A 19,342-nucleotide genomic window follows, 5' to 3' on the forward strand; every position below is an offset into this window, starting at 1 on the left:
TCGGAATTTGCCTAAAATCCGATGGAATTTTTAGTCGGAATTCCGTTCAAGCTGTCTTGCATACACACTGTCAGACCAAATTCCGACCGTCCAAAACGTGGTGACGTAAAACACTACGACAAGCCGAGCAAAATTAAGTTCAATGCTTCCGAGAATGCGTTGACTTGATTTTGAGTATGCATGGGTTTTTTCTCCGTCGGAGTTGCACACAGACGATAGAAATTTCCTATCAGTTTTTTTCCATCAAAAAAAATAAAACATGTTCTAGTTCTAAACACCGACAGAAAAAAGTCAGATGGGGACTTTTTTTTATCGGAAATTCCGATTGTGTGTACTTAGGGTATTTAATATTGAAAGGTTGATCCTTATTGTAATTTGATGTGAAAACTAATCAAATGCTTTGAAAACTGTTCAATTACCCTTCAGGCCCCGTACACACGACCGAGAAACTCGTCGGAAAAGACACATCGTTTTCCTCGACGAGTTCCTTGTTAGGCTTGTCAAGGAACTCGACAACCTTGCTTTGCGTACACACGGTCAAGACAAAATCTCCTCATTCTCAAACGCGGTAACGTACAACACATACAATGGCAGGGGAAGTTCGATTCCACTGGCACAACCCTTGGGGTTGCTTTTGCTAATCTCATGTTACTACGTGTTAAGTAAAAGTTTTGTAAGAGACGATTTGCACTTTTTAGTCTGTTACAGCGTGAACAATTTGTTATTTCCATTACAAATGCCATTACTCCCGTCTCATACTTTATTCTGAGCATGCGCGGGTTTCTTAGCATACACACGCTCGAGTTACTCATTGAAAACCAGCCCGACGAGGAACACGACAAGGAAATTGAGACTCCCGTCGAGGAAAAAGAGAACTTGTTCTCTTTTTTCCTCGTTGGGTTCCTCGACGGTTTCCTCGATGAAAAACGTACACACGACCGGTTTTCTCGGCAAAAAAGCTCTCCCACCAAGTTTCTTGATGGATTCTGTCGAGTTTCTCGGTCATGTGTACGAGGCCTGACTTATGTAAACTGAAGATGCCAGAGACATTTTTATTTTTGGTATGCAGTAAAATTTGATAACATTCCACTTTTTTTTAGACCATCTAATAATGGAATGTGAATGAATAAGAAATACTGCTATATGTCATAGAGAATGTAATGTAAACATTTACAGATGTATCCACTAAACTTCAAGGGGTTATGACAGTGATGTAGTGCTGCATCTTGTCATGGTGTCAGAAGGGTTAGATGTAACCCAAGGTTCAAACTCTTGGAGGTTGAAGGGCTCTGGCATGTCTGTCCTGAGTGTAATAAAAATGGTTTTGCATTTTTTTCCCCCAGGATTATTAATTCCTGGTTTGGGTTGGGTTCTGGAGTCCAGAGACTTTGTAGAGACATCGGAGGGTTGAAGCCACTAATTCTGGGTCCACATTTTACTGGAAACCAGCATCCCGATTGTGCATGTGTGCACAGCCCTTTTAGTATAGGGGCTGTGTATAGTTTAGGGCCCCTTCCCTGGAGACAAGGTGCTGCGCAAGTATCATGTCCAAACAGACAATAGGAAAGTGTGTCTACTTGGACCCTAAGGGAAGGTAATCTGACCAGGCCGAAGCCTTGCAACAAGGCTGAATGAAATAACATAGTTAAGCCCTGTACACACGCTCGGTTTTCTCAGCGGTAAAAAGTCTGCCAAGAAAACCGAGGGGAAAGCTGAGAACCCAGCAAGAAAACTGCCATGGAGGTTTGGCCTGGAATCCCGGTCGTGTGTATGCTCCATCGGCACTGCCGCGCAGTGTTTTTCCATAGGAAAGTAGTAGATCTGGCGAAAAAAAAACGACAGGAAAATAGAGAGAAGGTTCTCTATTTTCCCGCCGTGATTCCCGGCTGTTTTCTTGACGGGAAAACTGTAAAGAAGCATACACACGTCTGGTTTTCATGGCCAAAAGCTCTCCTGGCAGTTTTCCTGCCAGAAAAAACGGTTGTGTGTACAGAGACAGGCCAAGGAATTACGCAGTCCAGAGCGCCAGGAGGCTGGAAAATATTTATATGTCATTGTGACAATGAAAACCCCTGAGACCCTTTGTGCGATTTTTGAAATGTACTTTTCAAAAAAGGTGGACCGATAGCCCTAAAACATACACGATATAACCAAAAGTATTGGGACACCTGCCTTTACACGCACATAAACTTTAATGGCATAATCTCCATCGGAAACTTATGTTATAAGGTGACAGCACAGAAGCATATTTTGGAGATAGGGGCTTTGGCCAGGATTCAGAGAGATAATTCAAAGTAGCAAGGCAGTGTTGTATTATGATGAAGCGTGACCCCCATGTAAATGCCTGGCCGAAGGAATGGCGCATGCGTGCGCATGCTCAGAATCACGTCGAATTTACTCCCTCAGGCCCCATACTCACGACCAAACATGTCTGCTGAAACTGGTCCGCGGACCAGTTTCAGCGGACATGTTCGTTCGTGTGTAGGCAGTAACGTACTGAATTCCAGCAAACAATCGTCGGCCAGACCGTTTTCCAACGAACAACTGTTTCCTGGTCTTGCTTTAAAACAGTCTGCTGGAATCGTGTCCGTCAGACATGTTCGGTCGTCTGTACACAAAAGCAGCGTACAAAAACCCCGCGCATGCTCAGTCCAAATGAGGAGACGGGAGCGCTCGTTCAGGTAAAACTCGCGTTTCTTTGGGATATGGCACATTCGTCATTACAAACCTTTTATTCTAGCAAGAGAACAATGTCTTAAAAAGGCGCACTAAACCACATTTTCAAGCCTCGTTTTATTAATTCTTCTCTTGCTAGAATAACCCCGTTCTCTTGCTGATGCAATTTCAATAGAGTTGTCCCATACTGAAATGTCACATTTCTTGCTTGTGATGTAATCCTTTAATAATGTTTTCTCTGCCAGACGTGTGTTTTTGTTGTTGCTCCTCCATAATTTAGAGTAGTCATTTTTGTAAAGGAATGTGCATTTATTATTTTTTTTTTGTTGTTTCTAGTTATGTCACCATTTAAACTAATTTTTTTTTACATGTTTTTTTCAAATTCTTTTTTTTTTTTTTTTTTTTTTTTTGGTGTTTCATTAGAGAATATTAAACCATGTTGGCACACCAAATGTCCCCCCCCCCCCCAAGGAGTGTGTCCTTTGTAAATTACCCATTGTATATTTATTAAAGGTTTGCTGCCTAATAATCCCCACAGTATAACAAACAATAGACATGTTTTCAAATGAAAGCAAAAAGCCTTTTATTCAGGCAAATGTCATCACAAAAAATAAAAAGAACGGCAGCACTAGAATAGATAGCAAACTATATGCAAACTTGCATTTCCAACATGGTGAAGGATAAACTTCCAAGCCTCAGGAGCCAAACACAAAAATATGAAGCAGCAGCACACAAACAAAGGAACCCAAACTGTGGTAGTACAAACAAGATGTCCTTTATGTGGAAGGAAATGGAAGGCAGAAAATCAACGTTTCCTCCTCTTTCCAGCCTTCCCTCCAGGCAGCCTTCCAGCGGATCGAACACGGGGTCTTGCAGGTGGGGTTGATGTGGCAGCAGGAGGATGGTGTTCCGCAAGCCGGGCCGGGTCACATAGCCCAGTGTCTGGGGTCAGCAGGCCCCTCTGCATCCACCAAAGGACCTGGTTCATCAGGGCCTTTGCCAGTCTTCTCTGGTCCTCCTCCCCTTCATTTAAATCATGGGCCAATGAGGCACTGAAGGCCTCTGTGGGGTTGAGGGGGGCCCTCATGATGGCGCTTGCCTCCTGGATCATGCGGAGGCTTGCCTCCTCCACAGGCCTCAACTGCCTCCTTCAGCCTGATGGCCTCACCTGGGGGGGAGAAGACTGGCTGGTGGTGGTTCTCCTGGCCGGGTGGACCTGCTGCAGGCCACTGGGCCCAGCCTCCTCCTGGCTGCCACTGACCCCGGCCTCCTCCTGGCTGCCACTGACCCCGGCCTCCTCCTGGCTGCCACTGACCCCGGCCTCCTCCTGGCTGACAGACACCTGAGGATCTGCCACCTCCTGGCTGATCTCTTCTTCCTGTGTGGAAAAAAAAGGAATATTTTTACAATTTCGCTAAATAAAACCACACTCATTTTCATGTTTTTCGTTTAGTATTTTCTGTTCATTATTACTTGAATACACTCTACTTCTGACCCCTGCAGTTGTCATCTCTGACACCTATTTGTCTGAACACCTTTTTTTTGGCTTTTTCCCAGCTTGGTTTTTTTTTTACAATATCTAATCATTAATCCACCAAGAATTATTTACGCCAGAAATATAGAGGAAACTACTATACCTCCTCATCGAAGGGTGGCAGATCTGCATCTCTGTCAGCCAGGCCCTCTTCCTCCGACTCTGCAGGGCTGTGGTCATCTGGGGAAGGTCCGCTGGAAGGTAGCATGGAGGAAAGGTTGGAAGAAAGACTGGACATCGTTTTCCTGCCTTCCATTTCGTCCCGCAAAAAAGCCATCTGTTTATAATACCACAGTTTGGGTTCCTTTGCTTGTCTTGCTGCTGCTCCCGATTTTTGGCTTTTATTAGCTTTGTATGCTCTCCTGTATGTGCTTCTGAGGTTGGCAAGTTTATCCTTCACCATGTTGGCAGTGCATCCTGGCACCCAAGTTTGCATATAATTTGCTAGCTCTTCTAGTGCTGCCGCTCGTACCTCTTTATTGCAATATAAAGAGTGCTTTGAATTCCACAGGATGGGCGTCTCCTGATACTTTTGGAGTAAGGCCTCTATAGATTCCTTGCTTTGTAGGAGGTCCATTGTATTTTTTCCTAAATTATATTTCTTTTTGAGTCTAGATTACAAAAACATAAACCACAGAAAAATAAATATTCCAAAGGATCAGCGTTGACCTTGATCTAATATGTGTCTTCAAATTTATTACCTATATCTAATTACAAACACAGTCTCTCTTGTTTAAACAATGATTGGCAGCTCGGCCGCATTGCTTGTAACAAACATTGATTTGCTAGATGCAGAGCCATTGTTAACATTGCAGTAAATATTTTTAATATAGAAAAATAAACAATGCTTACAAATGACAGTATTTATCTAGGCACTCTTTCATGTGTAAATCTCATGCCCCTGACAATGGATGACATAAAAGACACTTCCTAATGACCTCTGTACAACCAACACTTGAACAATACTTTGCCTGATCTGAATACACCATTCAAAAACTTGTCAATGAGGTACAGCATTGTTCACATCTCTATTTTGTGAGGTGTCCAAAAGCATTTGTAAACCAAAATAACATTGTGGTACCCCATAGACAGAATAGCTTCAAAAGGGTGCAACCAACAGCCCAAACCCCCATCCCATGTGTCTACATTTTCAAGGCCTCTGCTGATCACATTTTTAATTTCCTTACCTTCCTGTCTCTCGCTCCTCGTTTCTCACGCTCGCCTAATTACCGCGTAAGATGCGTAATCACGGCGTAAACCTTTTAAACACTCCGCGTATTTATTAAACCCCGCCCTCGTCACCTTTGCGAGGCCCCTAATCAATGAGTTTAGGAAATATGGCGTTAACTGTGTATGTTCTGGATGCGCTCGAAGATTCTCCGCGTAACCGACGTAAACACGTTGTTTGCATTCTCTACACTCCGCGTATGTATTAAACGCCGCCCTCTTCTCCGCCCATGGCGTAAGAATTCATCTTTTCCACGCCCATAATCTCTGTGGGAAAGGAAAGATGGCGATGTCACACGAGCGGGCACGATGCTCTCATGCCACAAGTGAAGGGACAGAGGCAGGGACGTCCCGATCAAGGAAAAGAAGATATAAAGCCACTAATATGCGGTTCCAGGAAATGGTGGAGTTAGTTTACATCATGCGAAAGAAGGACTATGATGGTGAATTAGGGCCATACAAGACCCCTAACCGCCGAAAGGCACATATTATGGACAAGGTGGCGAGGAGAATGCAGAGGATGTTTGGGATCACCAGGTCCAAGGAACAGCTGAGGAAACGATGGTCAGACTTAAAATTGAGGGAGCCACATCAGATGAAGAAAATACTTAAAATTCTGCATAAAAGTAAGTAAATATATATTGGGGTTGGGGGGGGGGTGATTGTCTGCAATAATGTGTTGCCATGTATATTTCACCATCTGCCTCCTTGGCCTGCTTGTAATTTTAAAGACATGTTGTCATTTATTTTTTAGGACATAAATAACTACATATTTACAAATAGTGTTCTTAGTAAACAACGTAACATCACATAGTTTATCAGAAAGGCTCGGTTATTCCAGGAACAACACACCTGGACATGGCTCACTGGCCAAAAACTTTGTTTGTAAACATTGTGTAAAAGCTAGTTCTAGAAAAAAAAAGTATGAGAATGGGAAAGGCAAACAGGATTCATTCTAAAAACAGTGGTAATAAAGCAGATGTTTTCACATCTGCAATGCAGAGCACCTGTGTCTCCCCAAATCAAAAATGGGTTTTGGTAGGGTCTCCCAGAAATACAGTTTAGGGGGGACATCCATGTGTGTCACTTTGCTAAAAAGGGGCAGGATCAGAGCTTGCCATATAGAAGTAATTGCAAAATGTAGGTTTGGTGAAAGATAAAAGTAACTAAATGAAAGCATCTTCTAAGCAATGTGTGCGATTTATGCTCTCCAATATCTGTGTGCTGATGAGTCTACATTTTTTTTGGTTTATTTCAGGGGAAAGAAGTCGCCAGCATTTGGAGGAGGCAGAGAGGGCCAGACAAGGCCAAAATCTGCCTTCTCAACATGTGGAGGAGGAGGAGGATGTGGAAGGAGAAGAGGATGTGGAAGGAGAAGAGGATGTGGAAGGAGAAGAGGATGTGGAAGGAGAAGAGGATGTGGAAGGAGAGGAGGATGTGGAAGGAGAGGAGGAAGGAAGAAAGGAGGAAGGAAGAGAGGAGGAAGAAGTAATTTTGAACTTAGAAGTTATAGCAGATGAAGGGCAAGTGGCGGAAGAACAATTTGGCAAATTGAAAGAAGGTGGATTGATGGATGAAGGAGGAGTCCAAGATGATGGGGAAGTGGTGGAAGAAGGAGGAGTGATAGAAGATGATGGGGAGGTGGTGGAAGAAGGAGGAGTGATAGAAGATGTCGAAGAGGTGGAAAGGAGAAGCCCATCAGGTCAGTGTCACCCTAGCTTGATTCAAAAAAACATATGTAGATAGGCCTCATCGAAAAATAATGTTGTAAATGCCATTTTTAATTTTTTTTTTAGGGGAGGAGGATGGTGTGCCAATATTTTCACGTGCAAGTGCTGCTATAATTATTCAGCAGGTAATGGAGTGCAGCACTGAAATGCACAATATGCGTGAAAGGATGTTTCTCATGGAACAGAATGTAACAAATGTCCTTTTGGAATGCAGCACGGAAATGGACAATATGCGGCAAAGAATGATGGTCATCGAATCTAATTTTAAAAACATTATTGACATGATGGGCCGTGTCAAAGACTGAAACACCCCCCGCCCATCCCCCGCCCCCACAAACATTTTTACAGTTTGAATAATGAATACGCCAAAATTTGAAGATACACACACAGTGTGCCAACATGTGCTATCTGCCATCACAGAATATCTAATGTCTGTGCTTTGTGGGTCCAACCCCCTCCTCCATCCTCAAGTAGTTGAGAGGAAGGGTTTGCTCCCACAAAACACAGACATTGATCACCCATGATGTCAGATAGCACATGTGGCCATTTGTCTGTTGAACCAATGACATTTGGCGAGTTTGCACTGAATGTGTGTATCTTCCAATTTTGGCGTGTTCCAGTGTGAAAGCACACCATGACTGACTGCTGTTGTGAGTTTTTAGATTTTTGGAATTGGATTTTGTTACTTTTTGACCATGTTGAACATTTTGGGATACTATAAAGTTTAGACCATAAAGAATAAACAACGCCAAAAAATTTAAAATATATATATATAGAATTATAAATCTCTCTAATCACTGAATTTAGTGAAGTAGAGATTTGACTCCAAAATCTCACCTAAAAATTTACTTTTAGAAAAACACACCAAAAACAAAAAAAATGGTAAAAAAATTTTTTTTTTTTGTGCATAAAAAATATGCCCAAAAAAAAAATTAAGGCGGTAAACACCCCACCAAAAATAATCTATATATATATATATATATATATGTAAACAATAAATCTAACTATATTTGATAAAAAAAAAAGTGAACTTGTTAATAAATGTATAATCTGCATAATATTTTTGGTTGAATTACCTGAAAAAATAAAAAAAATATAAAAAAATTTTGTAGACTCCTAAGTACAAAAGCAGGGAGTAATGAAAAAACTATAAAATAATTTTTGGGGTCATGAACAAGCAAAAATTAAAATACTTGACCTCAAAATTTACAAATGGAGTTGCTTCTTATTTCTAGACTCAATACCCTGTTTGTAGATGAGTGAATACTGTGCAAAATGTGGTTAGTTACTAAAAGTGGAGAAATCAATTATGCATTACAATTGAAGAAGTTAGTTAGAGAACCAGGAAGACAGAAAAAGAGAAAAAGCAGTAATGACAAACAACTGTATAAAGTCCAATGGTCTAATTATTTATTATTTTTTAGAATATTCCTTTCTTTGGGGGCCGAAGTAGAAAGAAATATGATCTGGCATAGCAATGGCCCCCCGACCCATGAAGTACTCAACATATTTGTCGCGTACCTCACGAGCTGATTGGGGGGCCAAGCCAGCGCGACCAGTGTCCAGCCCGGGAAGGGGATCTGAGGGTAGTCTTGCCTCAGAACCGATGTCGGGTAGGTACGTCTGGGAGTGCCTGCGTAAAAAGTTGTGCAAAATGCAGCAGGCAAATACAACGGTGTCCAATTTATATTCCGCCAGATGTATCGATGTCCTGAACAGGCGGAACCGGTTGGTGAGTATCCCAAAGGCATTCTCGACTACCCTCCGAGCCCTGCCCAACCGAAAATTAAACACACTCCTCTCTGAGGTGAGGGTCCTCTGGGGAAAAGGCCGCATGAGGTGAGGACCAAGCCCGAAAGCCTCGTCCGCTAGGAACACAAACGGAAGTCCTTCCACATTCTCTTCATCTGGTGGCAATGCCAGACCACCAGCTTGGAGACGATCATAGAAATCAGTCCGTGCGAACACTCCCCCATCAGACATCCGGCCATTCTTCCCCACGTCCACATATAGAAACTCATACTGTGCCGACACCACCGCCATCAACACAATACTATGATAACCCTTGTAATTATAATAGTAGGACCCCGAGTGGGGTGGGGGCACAATGCGGACGTGTTTCCCATCTATTGCTCCACCGCAGTTTGGAAAATCCCACCGCTGGGCAAATTGGGAAGCCACAGACTGCCATTCCTGTGGTGTGGAGGGTAGCTGTGGGGACAAACAAAAATAGAGATTTAGTACTTTGTAACAAAAACATCCTACAAGCATCCTTGTGACAGTTCACATTATTAAAATTGCATTAGAAAAATGTGCATGGAGAATTTGGGAAATGAAATATATAGGGCCACTTCATTAAGAGACTCCACAGCCCTCTGATGGGGACAATAAAAGTTTGAAGGGGGGGGGGGAACACAAAAACCAAAAAGTCCTGTTTTAAAAAATGGCAAGGTGGGTTTGTCTCTAGGATAGCATGCTGGACAGGTTAATATTGGGTAAGGGACAAATATGCAGGTAGGCCAAGAATAAAACATGTAAAGCTGATATCAACATGCATAGGGAGAAAAGGGAACGTTAGTTAAACACACAGCATATCTGGGAAAATAAAAATAAAGTTAGTTGGCCACATTATTAGAGCCAGGAAACTTACCTTAATATACTCCTCATGCAGAACTTTGATGATGGCAGCACACGTGTCCGGTATGATGACCCCAAGCGCCTGCGGAGAGATGCCTGTTGAGAACTTGAGGTCCTGCAGGCTCCTCCCAGTCGCCAGGTACCGCAACGTGGCAATAAGCCTCTGCTCGGCCGTGATGGCTTGGCGCATCACAGTGTCCTGCCTCGTGATATAGGGGGACAGAAGTTCCAGCAGACTGTTGAATACGGGGTCCGTCATGCGGAGAAAATTCCTAAAGTCATTAGGATTATTCTCCTGGAGTTCCCTAAGCAGAGGCATATGTGAGAACTGGTCACGCTGGCGCAACCAATTCTTGGTCCAGAAACGCCTCCGCCCCCTGTTTCTGGCCAAAGTACTGGACAAATGAACATATCCAGCAGCCATCCCATAAACAGCACCAACTCGCGAAAATTGACGCTGCTGCTCCATCATGGCTTCAAACCGGCCGGCTGGTCAGTCAAGAACACACTGAAACAGAAAGCACTCGCAAATCCAGCACTACCTGCGACAAACGCGTGACAAACAGATACGAGCGCACAGGATGCAACTGCTAAAGCAGAAACAACCTGCTTGCCTATAGCCGAATGACAACTACGTTACCGCAAGCACACGCACTGAACCCGTGAATACACGCTGTCAAAGCCTGGAGACCGAGAAGCGCGAATCAGCTCTAACCAAACCTTCACTAACACGAGCAAACCCGTAATTAGCAAAAGAGGAACAGAGGGCGGCGCCATTAACTTTGGTCTTCCCCTTTATAGTGACGTCGTACGTAGTTTACGTGCACGCGTTCCGGTACGACGGGAATTTGGTCCGCTGGTGTGTACACGCCAGCGGAACAAAACACAAATCAGCCTTGTACGCCGGAAACTGTCGGGCAGACAGTTTCCAGCGCACAGATCCGGTCGTGAGTACAAGGCCTAAGATACGCCTGGTCCATTCATGCGACGTGAAAGTAACCTACGCCCAGCCCCATTCACGTACGACTTACGTAAACGACATAAAACACGACGGCTGTTCTGACGTTTCCGACGCCCATACCTTAACATGACTTACCCCTGCTTTATGAGGGGTAAACTTACGTCGGACGTACGCCTTACGTAAACGGCGTAGCTTACTGCGACGGGCGCAAGTACGTTCGTGAATCGGCGTATCTAGCTCATTTACATATTCGACACGTAAATCAACGGAAGCGCCCCTAGCAGCCAGCGTAAATATGCACCCAAGATACGACGGCGTAGGAGACTTACATCGGTCGTATCTTGCCAAAATTCAGGCGTATCTGCTTTCCTGAATAAGCGTATAGATACGACGGCGCACATTTGAACTTACGACGGCGTATCTGGAGATACGTCATCGTAAGTCCTTTCTGAATCCGGGCCAGAGCATTATCACCCTATAATAGATAATGGCTGAAGAAAGACTTTCATAGCAGGATCATCAGATAATATTTTAATAAAAGCCCTATATAAAACAATAAAAAAAAAAAATATCCATAGAAATCATAAAATAAAAGAAACAAATGAATAATTTAGGCTTGTTAAACCAAACACATAGAAAAAAAGCGGAATTTGGTTGTTAGTGCATAACTACAGTACAAGTCCACTTCAGGGATATAAAACTTCCACATAGGATTTACTTCTTAGGCTTATCCTGCAATGAGCTACAATTTACTGAACCGGACTGAACAAAAATCTCTATTGTCTGCACTAACAAGAAAGCGGAAAGCTTGCAGCACTGGGAGACAATCATTTACTTGTTCTTATTAGCCACGTGAACCCCTATAAACCACGCATATTATGATGCAGATTATATTAACCTAGTAACTGTAACAAATGGAAATATCTCTTTCAACTTTATTTATCTTGTACCATAAATAAAGAACTTTTAAGATGTGATTTAGTACATTCTTGAAGGACCTATTCACACTAAGATGTTGATTTAATAAAGGCAGAAAGACTGTGCACTCTGCAAGTGCAGTTGCTCCAGAGCTTTGTAAATGAGGTAAGGCTTCGCTTTGCAGAGAATACCTAATCATGAGCAAGGAAAATAAAAAAAAAGCATTTTTGCTTGCATATGATTGGATGATGGAAACCACATGAAAACATGGAGTCATCCTGCCTTGTATCAATGGTTTAGGCTGGTGGTGGTGGTGTAATGGTGTGGGGGATATTTTCTTGGCACACTTTGGGTCCCTTGAGTACCAATTGAGCATTGTTTAAACATCACGGTCCATCTAAGTATTGTTGCTGACCAGTGGCGGCTTCTGCTCAAAATTTTTGGGGGGGCGCAAACGAAAAAAAAAAAAAAAAAAAGCAGCCTCACTGTACCTATCAATTGTCACCACTGTGCCATGCCATCAAATGCAGTCACTGTGCCATCAAAACGCAACCACTGTGTCATCAAAACGCAGCCACTGTGCCATGCCATCAAAACGCAGCCACTGTGCCATCAAAACGCAGCCACTGTGCCATACCATCAAACGCAGCTACTGTGCCATCAATTGTCACCACTATGCCATCAAACACAGCCACTGTGCCCCCAATTGTCGCCACTGTGCCCCCAATTGTTGCCACTGTGCCCCCAATTGTCACAACTGTGCCCCCAATTGTCGCCACTGTGCCCCCAATTGTAGCCACTGTGCCCCCAATTGTTGCCACTGTGCCCCCACTTGTAGCCACTATGTCCCCACTTGTAGCCACTGTGCTCCCACTTGTAGCCACCGTGCCCAGTACCCCCCCCCCCCCCTGGCACTTACCTTTATGGCTTCTACGTCCCTCGATGTCCCTCGTCCTGCCCTCGATGACGCTTCAGCCAATCAGGTTACCTGATTGGCTGAGACGCCTGTCAGTCTTATCCTCGGACGTACGGCCGGTACGTCCCGAGGATGAGCTTCAGTAAGCCGACTACAGCCGACTACAGCCCTGATAGTCACTTCCACACAGCCAGTCAGCTGCCACTATTCAGCTGACCGGCGCTCAACAGCCGGCCAGCTGAATAGTGGGCGGCAGCGGCGAAAATATACAGATTCATACAGTGTATGAATCTGTATATTTTACTGGCTGTGAGCGAGACAGAGGGGGCGGCGCTCCTGCGTCCCTATGGACGCACCGCCACTGTTGCTGACCATGTCTATCCCTTTATGACTACAGTGTACCCATCCTCTGATGACTACTTTCAACAGGATAATTCACCATGTCACAAAGCTCAAATCATCTCACCACTGGTTTCTTGAAAATTTTAATTAATTCACTGTACTCCAATGGCCTCCACAGTCACCAGATCTCAATCCAATAGAACACCTTGTTGAATCTATGCCACAAAGAATTAAGGCAGTTCTGAAGGCAAAAGGGGGTCCAACCCAGTACTAGTAAAGTGCATCTATTAAAGTGAGTGTATGTGTTGCTGAATTGTGGTTTAATTCATTTTGAATGGTATCCCAAAGCACTAAGGCAACACACTTGGGGTAGATTCACTAAAATTGGTTCACTCAGAATCTGGTGCAGCCGTGCATTGTAACCAATCAGCTTCTTACCTCATTTGCACTCTCCAGCTTTAGTAAATCAACACCTTGTGTAGCATTGTGCTGCAATGCATAGTATTGGGTTGTGTCAGAAAAATTAGGTCACATCCACTTTTCGGCACAAAAGGCTCACTTAAGCTAAAGCATGTTAACATGTGACTTAATGTCAGGAAAGGGTTCACCCGTTGGTGGCACTGTCAGTCCTGTGGATCGCAGTTGTCTTCTAACAGTCAGGATCTGTAGTGAAAGGTTTCACCTGCTGGTGGCACTGTTAGATCCTTGGGCCGTAGTACTGGTGTCCACCAGTGGGTGTCTCTCGGCAGTGTGGAGCTGAGATTATCTCCTGCGATCAGGGGTCACCTGAACCTGATTGCAGGAGATGTGTATAAATACCCGGCAACACACATAGTTGCCTTGGTATTTTCCTTGCGCCCTGACCTGAACCTGTTATCTCGGAACCTGACCTTGTCTCTGTACCTGATACCTGTGCCCTGTACCCAAACCTGTTCCTCCTTTGACCCAGTTCCATTTACCTTACCCTGCAGCCTGATCCATCCTCTCCCTGTTCTGTTTGTTCCCTGTCCCCATCTACTGATGTCCTGTGAATGACGGATTGTTCGCTCAAACTTGTCTTACATACACACGGCCACACAAATGTTGTCGGAAATTCCGAACGTCAAGACTGTAATCACGTACAACACTACAACGAGCCAAGAAAAGAAGTTAAATTATTCCGAGCATGCGTCTAATTTATTCCGAGCATGTGTAGGATTTTTGTGCATCGGAATTGGCTACAGACGATTGGAATTTCCGACAAGAAAAATTGAGAAACAGCAAATGTCCGATGGAGCATACACACGGTCGGATTTTCCGACAACAAGCTCACATCGAACATTTGTTGTCGGAAATTCCGACCGTGTGTACGCGGCATTACTGTATGTCCTCTAAAGGAAATGCTGAAAGCAGTACTTTGAGTGTACAGTATTGAGGACTGTAGTCAATAAAATTGGCTTTATGTTGCACTTTTACTAAGGATCCATCTTATTTAGTTTAACAAAACAAAAAATGTTAAATACAGAACTCTAACAATGCATTATTTAAAGTTATATACCATTTGTCCCCTTTCTTTTTCTGTTTTCGAGTAAACAAAAGATGGATTAGACCATAAACGCATGCATGGTCAATTTCAATAAAACAGGTTACCCAAAATAACATTTTAGTTATAGATGGAAACTAAGCAGTTTATCCACTCTCTTGATTCTTGTACCTTTTATAAACTCCAGAAGCAAAATCTTCCCACTATTTTGTGTTTTCTCTCAACAGTATAAAATCTCTTACTAAAGGCTGTGGAATGTGTGTAGACCCAGGAACCGGTAACGGAATTTTGCCACAAAATCTCAACATTTACTGTATTTCATTACCCAGTATCTACCATAATACAAATGTAGGATTTAGATGGAACATTCCTTTCCTTATCTTGTAGTTCTAAAGATACAGTGGATCAAATAGAGTGAGCAGTGAACCTTTAAGAGACCAAAACTTCTGTAGAGTCATGGGATAGGCATTTGGATCACACTGGTACTTGTACTTCAAAACAGACGCTTTTCTACGCAGTGTTTTTCGGAATGGTAATTCTGAAAATAATATATGTCAGGAATTTTATTGGAGATTTAATCTGATCACTTCCGCACATGTGGTGATGTCATTGCAGAGTTTGACGTCATGACATCAATATGTTTGCAGAAATGATCGGATCAAATTCAGGGTTATGTATAGTATGGCGCATTCATTTATCATTACATCTGGGTGTTTTTAAAGGACAAGTATAGCCAAAGCTTTTTTGGCTGTACTTCTCCTATGGATCACAGGAGTGCAGCTTGTTCTGGGCTAAAGCCCACTGCCGGCTGATGTCACAGAGCCAGACAAGGCTCTGAAAAGACCCATATACCTGGATCACCAGCTGGCTCAGCCTCTCAGCACTCCGCTGAGAGGCTCAGCCAGCCCCTCCTACCCTCTCTGCAGCCCAGCAGTCCAGTGAGAGCTGGAGGGGCAGAGCAGAGAACCGGTGACCGACAGTCACCAGCTCTCCGCATTGTAAATACCGAGAACTGAGCGGTCAGTGGTGTTTGAGCTCTTAAATCCAGTGGGGGACAGATGCAGCTTCAGACTGATAATGCATCCACCTAGAAGAGAATTTTATTTTATTCTTTTATGACTCTCGACCTTGAACATATTTTACCCCTTTTTTCTTCAATAAATTGTTACCCGACTTACACTATTTGGAGCTTTTGGCTCTTGTTTTTTCCTCTTTTACATACATGATGTTTGGAGTGTATTCTAAATGAGGAGTGGTTGGATATGTCCCATGGCCTTTACAACTACTATACGCATTATGAAGCCTCCATGTATAGTACGGTGGTGGATTGTAGTTCAGGTGTTCAGGTGTTCAGAGTTGACCTTCTGCTCCTTTTCTCACATTGTGTCACAAAGGGACTCTTGGTCTATTAATTTACTGATTATTTTATATGTGGACTGACACATGTATTTATTTATTTATTTATTTTTATTGTAACAGGTTGATTTACACTGTTATTTATTGTTTGTTTTCTTGGAGTTATTTGCATCAGTTTGGATTAGAGCAGCACTCACTTTTACATTTACCATTTAGTATACTGAATTCCTTATAATGTGCAAGCTGCTTTTCCATGAATCACTGCTTTTAAGCCATGAGTGCAGTTTCTACATATATATATATATATATATATATATATATATATATATATATATATATATATATATATATATATATATATATATATATATATATATATATATATATTTAGCCAGGTGCTTGGTTTGAGACAGAGAGCAATTCAAGGATCACTTCATAGTTCCAGAAGTGAGCTGACATCTAAACAGTGGAACCCGTGTTGCTGTATTGTTGGGACTGGTGAGAGGACACTGCTACAATTAACCGGTTGCTGATAGCAGAGACTGAGCATAGAGGAACTGGCCATCTAACTAGCAGCATTATTTACTGCATGCAGACTTTACTGAGACTGCACCACTGTAAAGACTGGGACCCAACATGAGCCAGCTGAAAGACTGCTCACTCAAATAGCTTCACAATATCTTTGCCTTTTGTCCATAGTAAGAGGTACCTCTTTAGAGAGTATTACATTTCACAACTGTCATTCATATAGAGTACACCCTAAAGTGCAAATAGCCTACTGTTTAGAGAGGAGTTATTACAGTATTGATTATCATTGCTGTTACTGTTTTCTAATGCCATTACTCATTGCTGATTTTATCGATTACCAGGTTTTCTCTAATTTAGCTGCACAGAACTCCATTCTATGCTCTATAGCCTAGAGAACTGTGATTGATCGAATCCTTTACTTACTCATTTACGTGCATACTGCTATTTACTGTAATTTGTGACAATGTATTGGGTTTTTCCAGTAACCAGTCTGATATTTGCATTTTGATACTGAAACTTAGTTGTGTGCAGGGTGTGAGAATGTTCAGAGTAGCAGTGCAGTATCCACTTGTTTAACCTGATGTGTAAGTAGGGCTGAGGTTGTTCTCAGTTGAGGCACAAGAATAGAGAACCCAATCTATCAAGAGACTTCTGTGGGGGTAGAAGTTAAATGAATTGGGGAATTAACTCAATAATGAGAGAAGATAAAGCGAAAAAGAAGAGGGAAATGAGTGTAGGTCAAAGATGGATAGGGCAGAAAGAAGAGGAGGTAGAGGGAATACGGGTGCAAAGATGGGACAGGCATAGATTGAGCCTAGTGAATAGGGGTTCCAAAATCAGTTGAAAATGGTTAGGAACCCAGGGAAGTCTGAAAAGAATATCCAGATACACTAGGTGGCCAAATATGTAGAGAATTTATTGTGATGTTGTGCTACCAGCTCCTCTAGGTACTACATGCAAGTGGGTTCAGTAATATCCACCTGCACCACCCTCCTTTTCTGCGTGACTGGGCGGGAGTGCCTGCCGCATTGATCGGACCTTCGAGCGGCTTTTAGACACAACAATCAGGGGGTTATCTCCTTCAGCCGTTAATGGTAAATATATTAACAAAACAATTATTGTATTGTATCAATATGTTTGCTTTTCAAATGATTTTACTTGTACAATGCTAGTAAAGTTCCTCCTTTTCCCCCAGAAGAAGACCTCTACTGATAAGGTCAAAATGCGAGTATGATCAAAAATAGTTATATCATGCTATGTTGCTTCTATGTATACTCACACGGCTGTATTTTGATGTACAAGTTTTAGCCCACATTTTCAGAGCTCATGTTTTAATATAAACAAATGTCCTCTTTATGAAATTTCTTTCAATACATTTTTTTTTTTTTATACTGCAACAAGTTTAGATTACTTGCTGCTAAAAAAAAACCCATGGGGAATTTTTCCAAATTAATATATATCTGGGGTGTGCAGCGACCTTGATCTCACTATAATATCGCCTTTCTTTTCTAAATACTAAATATTAGAAATGTATAGCATATATCATTACAGATAAAGTGGTGATTATTGGTTTATTTAGGAGGACTATAATAATTATATTGGTAATTCTTCAAAAATGACACTTCCAAGGTTAAATAAAAACAGGAACAAATCAAAAACCCTTTAGACTTTTAAACTGAGAACAGTTGGTGTCTGGACTTAAAAGGCTACCCAGAAAAAACTACAAGACACTCTAAGACAAGTCATTACTTTTGCAAATTTCAATCACATGATTGGCAGTCTGGGATTGTCCCCTTGCCCTCCAGGCAACAGCAGAGCCATTTTTTTTTATAGCACATTGAATAAGTCAGACTACAAGATTAGTTTCACTTTGAGAGCTGCGTCCCAGGAAATGATTCACACTAAAAGGCCTGACATGTGAAAAGCACAAGATACGAGTTATGTTGTCCAGGCTGAGTGCCAACACTTTCTTTGACCAATTTTGTCTCCCCTGGGCTATATGATGTCCCCATTTGTGGCCTGGTGCAGCCAATTTATACCTTTGCTCTCAAGCGGTGTTAGTCATATTAGCTTCTTCTCCAGACATCAATAAAGAGTGGCAAAACAAAATCACTCACAGTTTCTGGGCAAAACATTATCAAATTTTTGGGCTTTAAATTAATTAAAGAGTGTGATCATTGATACATTTCAGCTGGTGATCAACGTACGATGGATATATACTTTAGAACAGTGGTTCTCAACCTGGAGGTCAGGACCCCCTCGGGGGTCGAATGGGGATTTGCCAGGGGTCACCGAATCCTGGGCTAATTCTGAAGACTGCACCACTCTCCCAGCCTTCTCGCGGCCGCCCAGCTGGGCTGTTCCTGGAGCCTGTGGCCACCATGCTTGTTTGTAGTGGGTTGGGAGGCATGGTGGGTGCAGAGCAGTTGAAGTTATTGGGAGCCAGACACTTGAATGCAAAAGAAAGTTTATTTCTCTTAACAACATTTTTGGGGGAAAGAGGGTTAGGGCCGGACACCCTTAGGTAGCTGCAAGATTAATTGGCAGACTCTGAGACTTCAATACGAAGACAGCCATGCAGGGAAAGGCATCCAGCAAGACGCCACATGTGCATGTGCAGGAATGCCGTCTCCTATGGCAACAGTCTTTAACAGTTCCTAACTCAAGCTGAACAGTTCCTTTCTATTCCACTACAATTACTCCTTGTAGTTCTTCAGCCCACTGAGCTCCCGGTCTCTCACTAGACGCGCTTGGTCCCTGGCTTGACACACAAGGCTGCTCTGCAAGTGTCACCTCCGCTGACTGTGTCCCTGGGTTGATACCCACTGAAGTTTCCTGATTCTTCACCATACCCAGGTAGGGGAATGCTGCTCCGGTACTTGCTTCAATTACTCTATTAGGTCCCTGGTAATTAAGCGGATAGTCCCTTACTGTCGACAGCTTCCCCTCTACCTCCGACCATGGCAGGTTTCCGGCCGGACAAACTGTCACTTTT

This window comes from Rana temporaria, chromosome 3 (genome assembly GCF_905171775.1).
Source record: "Rana temporaria chromosome 3, aRanTem1.1, whole genome shotgun sequence".
NCBI classification, from domain to species: Eukaryota; Metazoa; Chordata; class Amphibia; order Anura; family Ranidae; genus Rana; species Rana temporaria.